This window comes from Mirounga leonina, unplaced genomic scaffold (assembly GCF_011800145.1).
Source record: "Mirounga leonina isolate KUSES-001 unplaced genomic scaffold, KU_Mleo_1.0 Mir_168, whole genome shotgun sequence".
Taxonomy (NCBI): Eukaryota; Metazoa; Chordata; class Mammalia; order Carnivora; family Phocidae; genus Mirounga; species Mirounga leonina.
The window spans coordinates 31,963,155-31,977,373 of NW_023270426.1; the positions used below are offsets into that span (position 1 = coordinate 31,963,155).

At 42.0% G+C, this 14,219-nt stretch overlaps 1 protein-coding gene and 1 long non-coding RNA gene across 5 annotated transcripts in view; both read right to left on the reverse strand.

The window, feature by feature from the left end:
* IL6ST (interleukin 6 signal transducer) overlaps nt 1–5,398 on the reverse strand; it is a 50,292-nt gene extending 44,894 nt beyond the window's left edge. For 3 of the 4 annotated variants that reach the window (XM_035014444.1, XM_035014441.1, XM_035014442.1), the window contains exon 1: nt 5,210–5,398. The gene's annotated coding sequence lies outside the window, so the exon portion shown is untranslated. Of the gene's footprint in view, nt 1–459; nt 556–5,209 lie in introns of those variants that run through there. The other variant, XM_035014443.1, reaches the window with a different exon arrangement.
* Nucleotides 5,399–6,405: 1,007 nt separating this feature from the next.
* The window catches only part of LOC118016474, a 32,119-nt gene continuing 24,305 nt past the window's right edge, over nt 6,406–14,219 (reverse strand). Inside the window, exon 3 of the long non-coding RNA XR_004680840.1 lies at nt 6,406–6,782. This is a non-coding gene — a long non-coding RNA (uncharacterized LOC118016474). The remainder of the gene's footprint in view (nt 6,783–14,219) is intronic.

A 14,219-nucleotide genomic window follows, 5' to 3' on the forward strand; every position in this document is an offset into this window, starting at 1 on the left:
CGATTTACGTTCCCACTACAGCTTAAGAAATAAAACATAACACATATAGTTGAAGCCAAATAAACAGGTCTTGCTCTTAAGAAGTTTAAAATTTAGAGAGATAGAATATGCACAGAATGCTACGGGAGCATAGAGAATAACCCAATTCACAAAGGATCCAGGAAGGCCCAGAAATGAAATACAAGTAAAGATTTTCCTAAACAGAGAAAATAGCATGCATACACATGAGCTATAAGCCATCTTTGACTCTAAATGTCAAATGAAGATAATCAATAGCAAAATTCCAGCACATGCCAGGGTACAAACCAGAGCTGTGGTATCTGAAACCCAGCTCTGATGAGTTTACTTTAGGGGATGGAGGTGAGGGTATATATACAACAGAACATCCAAACAAAAACAGATTGTGTAGACAACCAATATGAAATGCACTCTTCAGAAGTAATGATGAAACCAATCTACCTTAGAGCACAGGATGAAACTGATGAGTCTGAGTAAAGAGAAAATGAGGGTGCCTGGGTGGCTCAGTTGGTTAAGCGACTGCCTTCGGCTCAGGTCATGATCCTGGAGTCCCGGGATCGAGTCCCACATCAGGCTCCCTCTGACCCTCAACAGCTGTTCACTTAAAATTTAAAAATAACAACCAAGTGTCAAAAAAAACAAAGACTGAAAGAGACCATCCTTATCTTGATGCAGTGTAACAAAGAAGAGGATAGATTCTGGATTTCTTCTCCCTCTGACCCTCCCCCCTTCTCATGCTCTCTCTCTCTCATTCTCTCTCTCAAATAAATAAATAAAATCTTTAAAAAAAAAAGAGAGAAAATGAAAATTTGGAGGCAGAACATCCAAATTTTAACAGTGCAACAGATTTACTGTGCTGAAAGGAATAAAGCTCCTGCTCTGAATATGTAAACATAAAGCTTTAAAATAATAATCTATGCTACAGCCACATTTCAACACATATAGTTCTCTTAGTCATGATCCATTAGCTAACTAATTCCTCATTAAGTCTCATTAAGATATACTAGACAGACACAGAATGAAAAAGAGACTGTAGACATTGTAACAAGGAGTGTTTCTGAACATTGTTGACCGGTTGTTTCTCGAATTTCTCTTATCTCCTGATTTCTACGTCATGGTATCATGTGGTTGAATGCTTTCATTTAGCTTCTTTATGTCTCCTTCACTGAATTCTCTGCTAGGGTTTACCTCCTGGCTATGAAAGTACCCAAGTACTTGGAATCTACTGTTTTTTAAAAATACCAACATATGAAGACATAGGACTTGAAGTATCACTATCTCAAACAAAATAATTTCAAGAATTCTGGCTGGGATCTTTGATTCCAGTTATGTATCATTGTCTTGGATATTCTGCCTCTGACTCAAATAGAAAGGTCTAAAAACAATACACAAATACACACATGCTGGTGTACACATATAGATATAAATGCACTGACTTCTAAGAAAAGTCGTATCTTTTTCCCCCATCTAAGATCACCCTTCTTGAACTGCCTAAGTCAATGGGGTCAATTGTTGCCTCTTACCTATCCATTAAATTATAGCTTATCTAATCTTCTTTCATGATGTCTCTCCCATTTGTCTCTTCTTTTCTACCCTCTACCATGACTAACATAATTTAGGCACCGATCACCTTACTATTTATCTGCCTTCCTGCTTCCAGTCTCTTTCCATCCTCCAAATCATTCTGACATTATAGGTAGATGAATCTATCTAAAACACTACTTTAAACTCGTCACTCTTATCTTCAGAAGCTTTTTAAAGGGTCAGTAATAATGCCAAATATTTTAGCTATTTAAGAACCTAAAAATTTGGCTTCATGTGCCTGTGTAATCTATCTTCTCCAGTATTTAAAATCTATTCCAGAGGGGCCCGCCTGGCTCAGCTGGTAGAGCAAGTGGCTCTTGATCTTGGGGTTGCTGAGTTCAAGCCCCACGTTGTGTGTAGAGGTTACTTAAAATAAACAAATAAATAATAAAGTCTATTCTAAAAACCCCCTCTACTCAGACTGTTCCCTCAAGCTACCCCACCACTGCACATCTAAAGAGAATAGCAAACAATCTGCTGAAATTATTTATGTAGTTTCCCATATGCAAAGCAAATATTTAAGTTCTTCATTTTCCTTGACCTCATCATGCCATTCACATCTTGGTCTACTTTTTATCATTCCCTACTCCTATAGACTAAGCTCACTCCTACAGACTAAGCTCACGCCACAGTAAACTACTAGACTTTCTCTAACACACTTTGTTATTTCAGAGTTTGTGCTTCTACATATGCTATCCCCTGACTCTACAATGTCTTTTCCCAGACTCTGCTTTGCACCATGTATAACTTCGATGAAACATCATCTCTCCTGTGAAATTTCCCTGTTCCCACAAACATCTTTGCTCCCAATGCACTTGTGTACAGTTCTATAATAGGACTGGTAACACTGTACTGTAATTATTTGTTTCTATGTCTTGATATCCTCAGAATCTAAGATACTTTGAGGCACATAGAGGACAATCAAGAGTGGGTTTTAAAAGACCTCCTCGAATGGACATATTATTCTAGTCACTGCCAGTCAAGTATACTATATGAAGAGGGAATATATGCGTCACAGTTAAGAGCTCAGATTCTGAAGCCAGGCTATCTATGTATGAATTCTAGATCTACCCCTTATTAACTGTGTGGCACTGGACAAATTAAACCTCTCTTTGCTTTGGTTTCCTTCTTTGTAAAAGGAAGATAGTAACATTTACCTCCTAAGGTTATGAGGATTAAAAGAATACGGACAAAGTGCTCAGAACAGTGACTGGCACAAAATAAGTATTACATATGTATCGCCTATTATAATTAATATACCTTGGTTATTTCTGACTCTACATAGATCTTTTTTTTTTTTTTTTAAAGATTTTATTTATTTATTTGAGAGAGAGAGAGAGAGAGAGAAACAGCATGAGAGGGGATAGGGTCAGAGGGAGAAGCAGGCTCCCTGCCGAGCAGGGAGCCCGATGCGGGACTCGATCCCGGGACTCCAGGATCATGACCTGAGCCGAAGGCAGTCGCTTAACCAACTGAGCCACCCAGGCGCCCATCTACATAGATCTTTATTTGGAATGGGTTTCCTTCATTTTTCTCTTTATCCAAATCTCATAAAGGTTTCAAGTCTGACCTCTGCTCAATCCTTTGATCATTCCAACCGTTAAATAATCACTCCCTGATTTAAATATAGCAGTTTCCCTATCATTCTACATTTAACTGAAACTGCCTTGCATCCTCACAATTTTTCATACATCTGTCAGCCCAATTTCTGTAAACTCTATAAAGGTCCTAAGAATACCTCATGCATCTTTGTGAATTCCTATAGCCAGCAGTAAGTGTTTAGTATTTGTTGTGTAAAATAATAAGAGTAGAAACTTCAACTCTGATCATGCAACCTTTGCACAATCAAAGAAATAGAGAAGACTGTTGAGAACATTCCACGCTTCTCTGGGAGCCAGGCTGCTAATGTATCAGGGCCAGGGAGTCTTGACTCCTGTTAAAATGAGAAGCTCTCACTTCTGTGGGGGGGGAAACCTTCCTTGCAGATCAGTTATGGGGAGTAGGCAAGTTCCCAAACCAAACTGTAGTAGTGGATCCTTTAGGAGAAATGTGTCAGCATGATAAAATGACCAACTGAGAGTACAGGATTTGGAATTACACAGATCTAGGTTTCACAGCGACCCTAACCCTCAGTTTCCTTCTCTATAAAGGATATCACAACATTTTACTTCATAGGTATATAATAATCGACATTCACCCTAACATTTAACTGCAGTGCAAATTCCCTTGGGAAAATTTTTAAATAAGCTGAAAATACTGCAACTCATAAATAAAAATGAGAACACTGTGCACGGTTTTCATTACTAAGAAAATATATTAACTTAGCTGGCAGCAGTATTTATAATATTCTCAATTACCTATGAGAAAATTAAACATGTATAGCATTGTCAATTATACAGACTTGAGGGGAAAATTCCACTACAAAACTTATTCTCCTTTTCTCACACTTTCTCCATCCTGTAATTTTCTTCTTCCACGTGATTAAAAACAAGTGTTCAAAATAATCTCCCAAAACAAATAGCTGGAAAACATGATTTAACTTAGTATCAAGTTGGCCCTATAAACGTAGAATTCCATTTACAGTGCAAAAATACTTCCAAGTGGGAAGTATCATGAATTTAAGAAATTAAGATAATGGCGAACAGCTAGCTCATACGATGATCTGAGTCAGGAATTTCAAATTAAGAGTTGCTCCAACTTGAAGCTGGCAGTCGCACAGTCTAAGGGGTTTGTTTACAGCACTGACTTAACCAAAGGCTCCGATCTTTTATAAGAGTCATCCTGGCATTCTAATCACTAATTATTTTCAAAGCAGCGTAACTGTTGAAAATGCCAGTACTACACAAATTAAACCGAAATGAGTGTTCTTCTTAAGGGAGGAAAAACCCAAAAACCAAAAGTGGCAAGTCTTAGTTCTAACCTGTGATATTTTTTCAGTTGGAGTTATGAATAAATTGCTGTTCATCCACTGAAAAACAGAACCTTGCCGCTTGGAATAACCTTTAAGCTTGGGGGAGGGGTGAACTTTTAAAGATGGATTCGGTGCTTCTCAGATACAGTGTTATGTGGGATTCGTTAGGACGGGTACACGTAAGAGGCAGAAAGAAGAAAAAAGACGTTAGTTTAAAATGTTTTAATTAAGGTGAACTTTCAACCCTGTGAAACATTACAACTTCAGGATGAAAAGATGGCTTTGGTGAAGAGATACTAATCTCCGGGCAGAAAATGAAGAGTCAAGTGCGGGGCTAGTAGAAATTAAGGGAAGGTGGAAAAGGGCAAAAAGTGGGGATTTGGGGGCGTGGGCCTAAGAAGGGCGTGTGGGTGGATGTGTGTGTGTGCCGAGGACAAGGTCTGCGCTTACGTTTGAGAAATATAGGCGACAAAGTTGTAGAAATCAAATTCAGAGGCGTGTGAACACGGAAAGGAAGGAGGAATGTGGGGATTTCCAGGCTGGAAGTAACAAGTTTGGGACGGACACGGTATCAGGGCGCCTCTCTCCCGGGGAAGGGTGGCCCCCTCGAGTGCCAGGTCTCCAGGCCCGAACTCCCCGACCTAGCCCTCACCCTCCCGCTACACGGCCCTTCACTCGGCCACGGCACCTCCTCACCTCAAGCCGCGGCGCCTCTCTCATCCGCGTCTGTAGAGCGCACGACTCCCTCCGCGCCAGGCCGGGCCGGGCCCGTCGGCCGCGCAGCCGCGGCCTCCGGCTCAGCTGCGCCCAGGCGTTCCCCGCGCCGCTCCGCGGGCCTGTCGGCTCCCCGCTTCTGCTCCGGCTGGCTCCGCGTTCCTCCCCGCAGACGCGGCACGCGGCCCTCCTCCCACGGCGGGGCGTTGCGCCCCCCGACCCCGCCCCGCAGCGCCCTCGCCGCGCCCCGCCTCCGGACTTAGGGAGTCTATGCTGATTGGCTCCAGAGAGACCCGGCGCGCCAGGGTATTGGCCGGGCGGTAGCCCGACGGCGAGGGGGCGGGACTCCAGGCAGCTACGATTCCCGTAACGGGGATCCTGGCGTCCGGGATTCCGGCGGCTGCGCCAGCGTCGCTTTTCCTAGACCAGATCGAAGGGTTCCCCCCACCTCCCCTCTGCGGGCGGAAGGAGCGGAATGTTCCATTTTTTCGTGGAGTAACAGGGTCGTGAATTGCAGCCCGGCTGCTTTGTACGCCTGCCGCTCTCCCTTCTCGTTGCGGTCCCGCGGCCTTCCTTCGCGTCCTTCCCCGAGGGACTCAGAGCCGCGAGGGACCGCCGGGCTCCCTTGGGGACAGGGGAGGCGTGGGAGTTTCTCAGGGAAAGTGAAGGACTAGATGGTCGTGACTCCGCACGAGATTACCGCAGATCGTGGTGGCGGCGGCCTCGGTCCAAGTCTTACATAAATGAACCTTGCCACGATATATATTTTTAAGTTGCTAAATGAGTTTGGCTGTGATTGATCAGTGAACCCAGAGCTGGTGTGACACGCCAAGAAGCTAGTTCTTTGCGGTTTGTACTCCCAGTCTGTGATTTAAATACCTAGCAAAAACTAATTCCATTATATTCCTCCCCCGCCTGGAAATGGACCTTCAGGCTGTGATTTCTTTATTCCCCCCAAAAGCACGATGAGACACTTCTAAGAAGCCAGGGCTTTGGAAGAATGGCGGGGGCCCGGGGTGGGGGGCGGTGTGTGTGTGTGTGTGTGTCTGGAAGAACGGCGGGTGTGTGTGTGTGTGTGTGTGTGTGTGTCTGGAAGAATGGCGGGTGTGTGTGTGTGTGTGTGAAATTACAAAGTTTTTCATTATATTGAGGATTCAGACAGAGGAATACACAGAACAAATTATGATCTCTTGTTGATCAGATAATTCTGAAAAGACACGGAAAAGCAGCTCTAGTGCTAAGGGAGTTCCAAGCAAACCTGGGGATGTAAGAGAGACAAAGCTCCACTATGTTCAGCTCTTGCTGCTCCCTGTCATGCTACAGCCAACCTACAGAGTGTGGCTGGATTGTATTCTAGTTCTGCCATTTATAGGGATGTTTAAAACAAACGTATAAAATTTAAATTAAAATTTTTATTTAGATCTAGCAAACATTTATTTAGAGGCAATGTATAGTGGCTAAGTGTACTTTTCTGGTTGCAAATTGCCTGATTTTGCATCCTGGTACTGCCACTTCTATGTCTGTGATGGTGGGCAGGTCATCTCAGTTTCTTTATCTGCAAAATGAAAATAATGGTATCAACCTAATGGGATTGCTACAAAGGTTAAATGAGTTAAAATATATGAGGTGCTTGGTATGTAGTAGGTGCTCAATAAATGTCAGCTGTTATTGAATGTCTGCTATGTCAGGGCTTCCCAAACCTTTTGCATCAAAGCATATATTGAAAATGATGGTATTTTACTGGTACAGGGAATAAAGATGAAGGGAATCAATATTTCACAGCACACTAGTCTGCCTTGCACACTGGTCAAGAGAGCAAAAGACTGAGTCAGTCCTTTCATGGGTATCTCTTTATTGGCTTAACCCAGTTCTAACCTCTAAGAAACTCACATTTTGTGGGGATGGTTAAAGTCCTGGGCTAAAAAAATGAATCAATACTGAAGAAAGATTTTTCAGAAGAGAAAGAGCCCTTCTCCCCTGGGCTGGAATTGCATGACTTTGCAGACACCTCTTTAGGGTATTAGCCCTAAAATGACCACTTTTCAGTTAAGGATTTGTCATGAGAAAACCCTGTCAAGATGCAACAGTAAGTGGGAAAAGTGATTGATATAATCAAGAACTTGCCATGTATGCCTTAGGGTCATTTGGGATTTCACATATATCAAAAGCATAGGGTGGGTAAGTGTACAGTGAGAGAGCAACATGGAGGACAATGAGGTTACTGAGAGTAGGTGAACAAAGCCAGGAAAAAAATGCTACATAATAAAGATAATCTATGCCGAAGACCAATATTGCCTGCTTGCTATTTGCATACGGTTGGCCATGACCAAGATAGCCATTTACTTCCTTGCCTGTGCCCAGTTGTTTTTCTGAAACTCTGTGTCAGCCTTGGAACGATCTGCATGTCCTGCCCCAGCCTAATGATTTCAGTATCCATGATAATGACTCAGTTAGAACCCTGACCTCATGGTTTCTCATCTTTCTCTTTTCCAATCATCTTCAACTTCATCTCTATTAGAAACCCACAGATGTAGTTACTCCCTGAATCCAGTCATCAGACGAAATCACTCCACCTGCAAAATTTTCAATTGTTAAGTTTCTCTCTACCCACAGATACCTACTCTTGTTATCTCTTTTACTCACTCTTTCCCATTGAGTCTACGGTTTGCCCTCAGTGTGACCTCTAGTCTTTGTTCTCAAAGTTTATCAGTTATTTCCTACCTTTGCTTATCTCCCTAAATTGTGGGAACCCTTTTATCGACTTTTTTTAAACTGCACTCTCACTAGTATTTTCAATTCCCTTGACCTTCAGCCATGTTTACCTTATCAATGCTATTTCCTAACTATTTCCCTTGTCCTTGAACTATCAGCCCCACCCCAACATCTATTCCTAGTACAGAACCTTGTTTCATCATTCCCTGGAAAAAACCAATACCATTATTTGTGAGCAATCTTCACTTTTCTCCAATTTAGGAGGCATGTGTATATACCCCTATCCTCTTTTCCCACTGCCTTACTCTTTTAAAAAGGTTTCCTCCTCTGTGTTCTTGGTCCCACTCCTTACCAATTTCAGTCCCCTAGTTTTATATTTATCATTATTAGCATAAAATACCTTAGAAAATTTTAAAAATTAAATATTTGATCAATGGTGAGTTGGGGACAGTGTTTCTGTATGTATTAAAATTTTTGTAATAACCTAATAGCATCTAATTCACCAAGCAGAATGAAAAGTAATTCAAAATAAATTTAAAAATGAAGCAGTTTCAGCCACACTGTAATCTACTTAATAAGTTTAGCATGAAATAGGAACTTAAATCAAGTTGTAACTAAATTTCCAAGCTCAAAAACATGACAAATTCATTTCTCAGCAACAAAACTAAGCAATAACGTAACTCCATTTCAAAAATTTCACATAATCACTGGGCATACTGTAAGAACACAACTTGAAAGTTTTCCACAAACCGAACAAAGCCATATAATGAGCATCTAGATCAAGAAAAAGAACATGACCAACACACTCCAAAGACCCCTCCTGCTTCCTTCTAGTTATTGCAAAGCCACTGGTGACCACTATTCTGACTTCTAACACCATAGTTTTATGGCTGTCATTTTAAAATTGAGAATTTAGCAGAAACTTCTTAATCTCACTAGAATTTGCTTATTTTATTTCATTGTAATGGGTAACTATAGTAGAGCAAGAGAGTTAGAAATGAAATAAATACCACTCTGTATAAAGGTTAAACACAGATGCAAATTGAAGCAGAGGGCATTTAGCTTCTTGTCACTAGACCTCTGGGGAACCCTGTCAAATAGCCCTGGGCTTTCAGGGAGCAGGAAAGGCCAGTGCAGAAGTGTGAGCAGCAGTGAGGGAGAATCGTTTTCCCAGACACATACACAGGATAAGGAAATCAGGTATTGGGACTGTAACTTTGCAATAGCCCAGACTAGCTTCAGAATATCATCCTGAGGATTTTCACCACACTTTGCTTTTGTTAACTCTGACACAACTCTTGGAGAAGCCAAGGTACTTCCTTTGTTGACCCTCATATGCAAGAATACTTTTCAGTTACAAAATAGATTCCTTGGCTTCAAGTCTGATATTTATACTAAAACCAGACAAATAAGAAAGTACCAACATGAACTTTTTTTAAAAAATATTTTATTTTATGGGCTTGTAGGGCCAAGAATTCCCAGCCCTTTGCCTAGAATTTGGATAGTGATTTGGTACTAATTGTATTAAATAATGGCTTAGGCAAATGTGTGTCTGTCTCCTCAAGGGTAGCTGGCAGTACCCACTGAAAAGGCAAAAATTAAATGAATATACTTCTTGACATAGCTGGAATTTCTTGAAAATTGTCCTTTCTGATTTTTCTTTAGAATTTTAGGGTCTGATCATTTTCCAGGATCAACAAATAATAAACGGAATTTAGTGTCAGAGTCAAATGAAATGGGGAACAAAGCTAATCTAGCTCATATTTCAAATTATGAGAATCATTAGTTTGCTGTAAGTGGGCACGACAGACAGACTCTTAGTGTAAATTCTATGACCTCTGGCTTCTCGGTGTTCTTTGTGTGATTTCTTCTCCATGAGAGAAGGGATGCACAGCACTATGTTATGTAAGATTGCAGTGCCCATCTTGCTAGTGTCTCTCTGTTGTAGCTTTGAGAAATCAAATTGCCATGTGGTGGCCTCGATGTTATATGAAATCGTAATACTTACCTTGTGAGGAGACTCACTCTTCCTTGCTAGCTTTGATGAAGCAAACTGCCATACTACGAGCTGTCATATGGGAAGATCTATGTATCAAGAAATGAAGGGTGGCCTCTGGCCAACAGCTAGTAAGAAACTGAAGCCTTCAGTCTTACAACTGAGGGAGGTGAATTCCACCAACAAAAGCAGATCCTGCTCAAGTCAAGTCTCAGATAAGACAGCATCCTCAGCCAACAAAATGATTGTAGCCTTGTGAGACCCAAAGCAGAGAACCCAGTCAAGCTGTGCTCAGACACTTGACCCACAGAAACTGAGATAATAAATGTGTGTTGTTTTAAGATGCTACGTTTGTAGGGCCCCTGGGTGGCTCAGTTGGTTAAGCGACTGCCTTCAGCTCAGGTCATGATCCTGGAGTCCCGGGATCGAGTCCCGCATCGGGCTCCCTGCTCGGCAGGGAGTCTGCTTCTCCCTCTGACCCTCCTCCCTCTCATGCTCTCTGTATCTCATTCTCTCTGTCTCAAATAAATAAAAAAAATCTTTAAAAAAAAAAAGATGCTACGTTTTTAGTAATTTGTTGTGCAGCAATAGAAAACCAACACAGGAGGTGAAAGTTGAAAGCTATTTACATATACGTTCATACTGAATGTTATTTTTACACATTTAAATCCAGCATTTCTTAAGTCAGTAAGAAGATCTGGATCTGGAGAAGGGAATTATATCAAACAGGAGCTTGCTCTGGTATTCCAAAGACCCAGGAATTAAGGGGATTTATTTATTGTCCCAATAAATGGTCCAATTTATTCAGTTCATTTGTCCCATAAACAATTACTGAAAATCCACTATGTGCCAGGCACTTAGATATGGATCTGAGTAAGACACATGTGTTGGTCTTGAGAATCTCAAAGTCTAATGAGAGAGAGAGGTAAATAAGCCAGTAATTACAGCCATGTCCTGGTGCCATGAGAAAGGTACTAAGAGAACATTTGGAAGTGCTCGCACAGGAAAACTTAAGGAACTGGGGATTATAAGAACTCTTGTACTTCTCTCTACCTCCGATCTCACATCCTCTCACTCTGTGGTGGGTTATAGATGGCCAGAAATTCTTTGATACTTCTCTGTGGAGGGGTGAAGTCTATTTCCCTTCCTAGTGAATTTAGCTAAGCTTGAGCATGACACTGATCAATACAGGACAGAAAAAACCAGTTCAAGGGCTAACCTTTAAGAGAAGCTTTCACCTTGGTCTCTGGAAGTCCTGAGCCACCACGAAAAAGTCCAACTTCCTTGTGAGACCATATGGAGAGGGCTGAGATGACATGGAGAGGGGCAGGGGCCCAGCTGCCCAGTTACCAGGGATGAGTATATAGCCATCTTGTAATGTCCATACCAGACCAACTGCCAGATGGATACTACTGTGGTGTCAATCAGTGCCACATAGAGTGGAAGAATTGCTTACCTGAGCCCTGCCCAAATTCCAGAGCTCCAAAACTCTAATACATAATAAAATGTTAATGTCAGGGAGGAATAAACAACCAGAATGAAACCCTCAAATCCATCATGCGCAATGCTGAAAATCTGACCATTTCTTTCAGTGCCTTTCTATCACCTAAGCCACTTTTGTGTGTCATAAAAGTCCTCCATTACCTGACCTCTACTTACTTCTCCAACCTTATCTTTATCATAACCTCCAACTCCAGGCTGTCATAGTACCAATTTGCTAATGGTTCCTGGGCTAGCTTCCAATATACTGTTTCTTGCTTCTATGCCAAGAAAAGAGAGCTTTACGCTGTTCCCTTGCCCTATCATTGCCTTCTTTACTTTCGTTGCCTAACTTGATTACCATCTTTCAATATTCATCTTAGAAGTTATCTCCACCCCAGAAATATAACTGACTTCCTCCCTCTATGGGCCATGAGAGACTCACAGCAAAAGTATGCAAATGATTCCAGATGATCTCCTCTACTTTCTTTTCTCCAGAGTGAGCTAACTTCTGGGGCAATGGGAAAGGGCTTCTGTCCTCGGTCTTGACATGGCCTAGCATCTGCTGAGATGACCAACAACCCACTGTGGTTCTTGTGTGTCATGGCCGCCACAGTAGGTACCCATGAAGATGTTTTTGACCGACCTGGACTCATGATGTGCACAATCCATGCCACTTTCTACTTTCGTGACTCCGTTATAAGACCCCTTGCGCCCTTTGTCAGCTAAATTCTGTGCCCTTCTTGGGGGTCTAGGGGCAGTTCAGCTCTTCACCTGTGCCTCTCTGGGGCTGCTAGAGATTCAGAAGGGCTGCCTTACGCTTTCCCCACTCATGGCACTCTATGCGGCCATCTTTAACTTACTACTGTCAAAACACTGTGTGCAAGGAAACACTGCTAGGCTGTTGCCTCCCAGGATTTCACAGGGTAACAGATCCCCAACATCATCATGAGCCTCCATCATCTTTCCTCACCTTGGAGTTAACCTCAAGGTAAAGGATATGGTAGAGGATCTTTTTTTTTCTTTACTACCTCTACTTCTCTTGCTTACACTCATTTATCTAATTTTGTTCTCCCCAACTTGGTAAGTCTTTATCTGGCCTGGAGGTGGGTGTGGGCGGGAGGTTGATGTTACCAGAAGGGGCAATGAAAACTGGTCAGCAAACACTCTTCCCAAATCCTTATATCTGACCAAGTCTTTGAAATTTGAAAGCCAAGAGTTTGACACCTTTAATCCCTACTAATGCTGTGATAATTCTTCTGAGGCAATGGGGGAAATTTACTAAATGGGGAGTGCAAAGAGAAAAAGCATAATCTGGAATGAACTTGACTAAAATACTTGACATACCCGAAGAAAGTTTTTAGTTCTTCCAAATCTATGCTCCCTCTTCTCCCATCTGCCAAGACAGTCATAGATAAGAAACCCTAAATTAGAATAAAGAGTGTCTGCTGTCCTTAATGTGATTTTTGCTGTGTAGGGAATGAGAAGACGGGAGAGATCAACCAGATGAAAACTTGCTTTCAAGTACCCGGGGCCAGAGCTTAAAATGAAGCATTTTCCCCGAGGGTTGACTGACTTGGGAACTGAGCCTCAGAGGTCATGCAGAAAATTTCCAGGGACATTCAAGGCAGCCCACACTCTTGATTGTGGTAAATAAAGGAAAAAACTAAAAAAGCTGCCTGGCACTGAACTTTTTGTGTCCAGCTCTGGTTCTGCCTGTGGAGCTGTGTGAGAGAGGGTCGCCAAAGCCCCAATGTCCTGCCAGACATCTCCCTCCCTTGGCTCTTCCTTCCTGCCTTCCTTTCTCCTTCCCCCTTTTAGCTCTTGATATCATTATCGTGACTGTTCTTTCCTACGCTACCTTTTTTGGCGTGCATGAAGGCCGGACAAGAAATGAAAGAATGGACAATTCCTCTCACATGTTTACCTGCAATGGTAGGAGGTGGGAGAAGGGAAAGCCGGTATATCTTTAAACCTCTAGCGTCTAGCTACCAATGGACTGAATGATCCAACCTTATATACAGAAAAGGATTCCAAATCATTTACACTGCGATTTTGATTTTAAGAAGAAGATAAAGTGATTTTTTTTTCCAGGTAGGAATAAGTTGTGCTGTTTTCTCCAACTGATCAGAGACAAACTTTCAATGCCTAAATAACTAGTCATAATACTACCCTTCCTTGAGTGCCGGCTGTGTGACAGGAACTCACTGTACTAGGCACCTACTATCCCAGTTAATCTTTGCAATAAACCAGTGTGGAAGGTGTTGTCATTCCCATTTTATGTACAGGGAAGCAAAAGCTCTGAGAATTTAAACAACTGCTCAAGGCCACCCAGTAGATATTCGCTCATGGGGACTGGGACCTAAGTCTTTATTGCTCTCAAAATCACGCTCTTTCATGATGCCACATTGTCACCTCACCACATGTTTCACAAATACCTTCTAATGATTTTAAATATTTTGAGCTTGTCAAAAATGTAATGGGATAGCGAGGGTTGGAAGAAAAATCTTTTCTATCCACAATGTTTGGCCACGCTGCTCCCTCTGGGGATTACTGTGTGTGAAAATCAGAGCGATAACAAACACTTAGTGTTTACCATGTGCTAGACATTTTTCTAAGTGCTTTATATCTTAATTAGTAATTCTCACAACAACTCTGTGCAACTGGTGTTATTATCCTCCTTTTAAAGAGGGGAAAACTGAGTCCCAGAGTGGAAAAGCTACTATCCCAAGGTCTCATTGCTCCTAATAGAGACTCTGGGATTTGAATCCTGAGACTGTGCTCTTAAACACTATGGGAACAGCT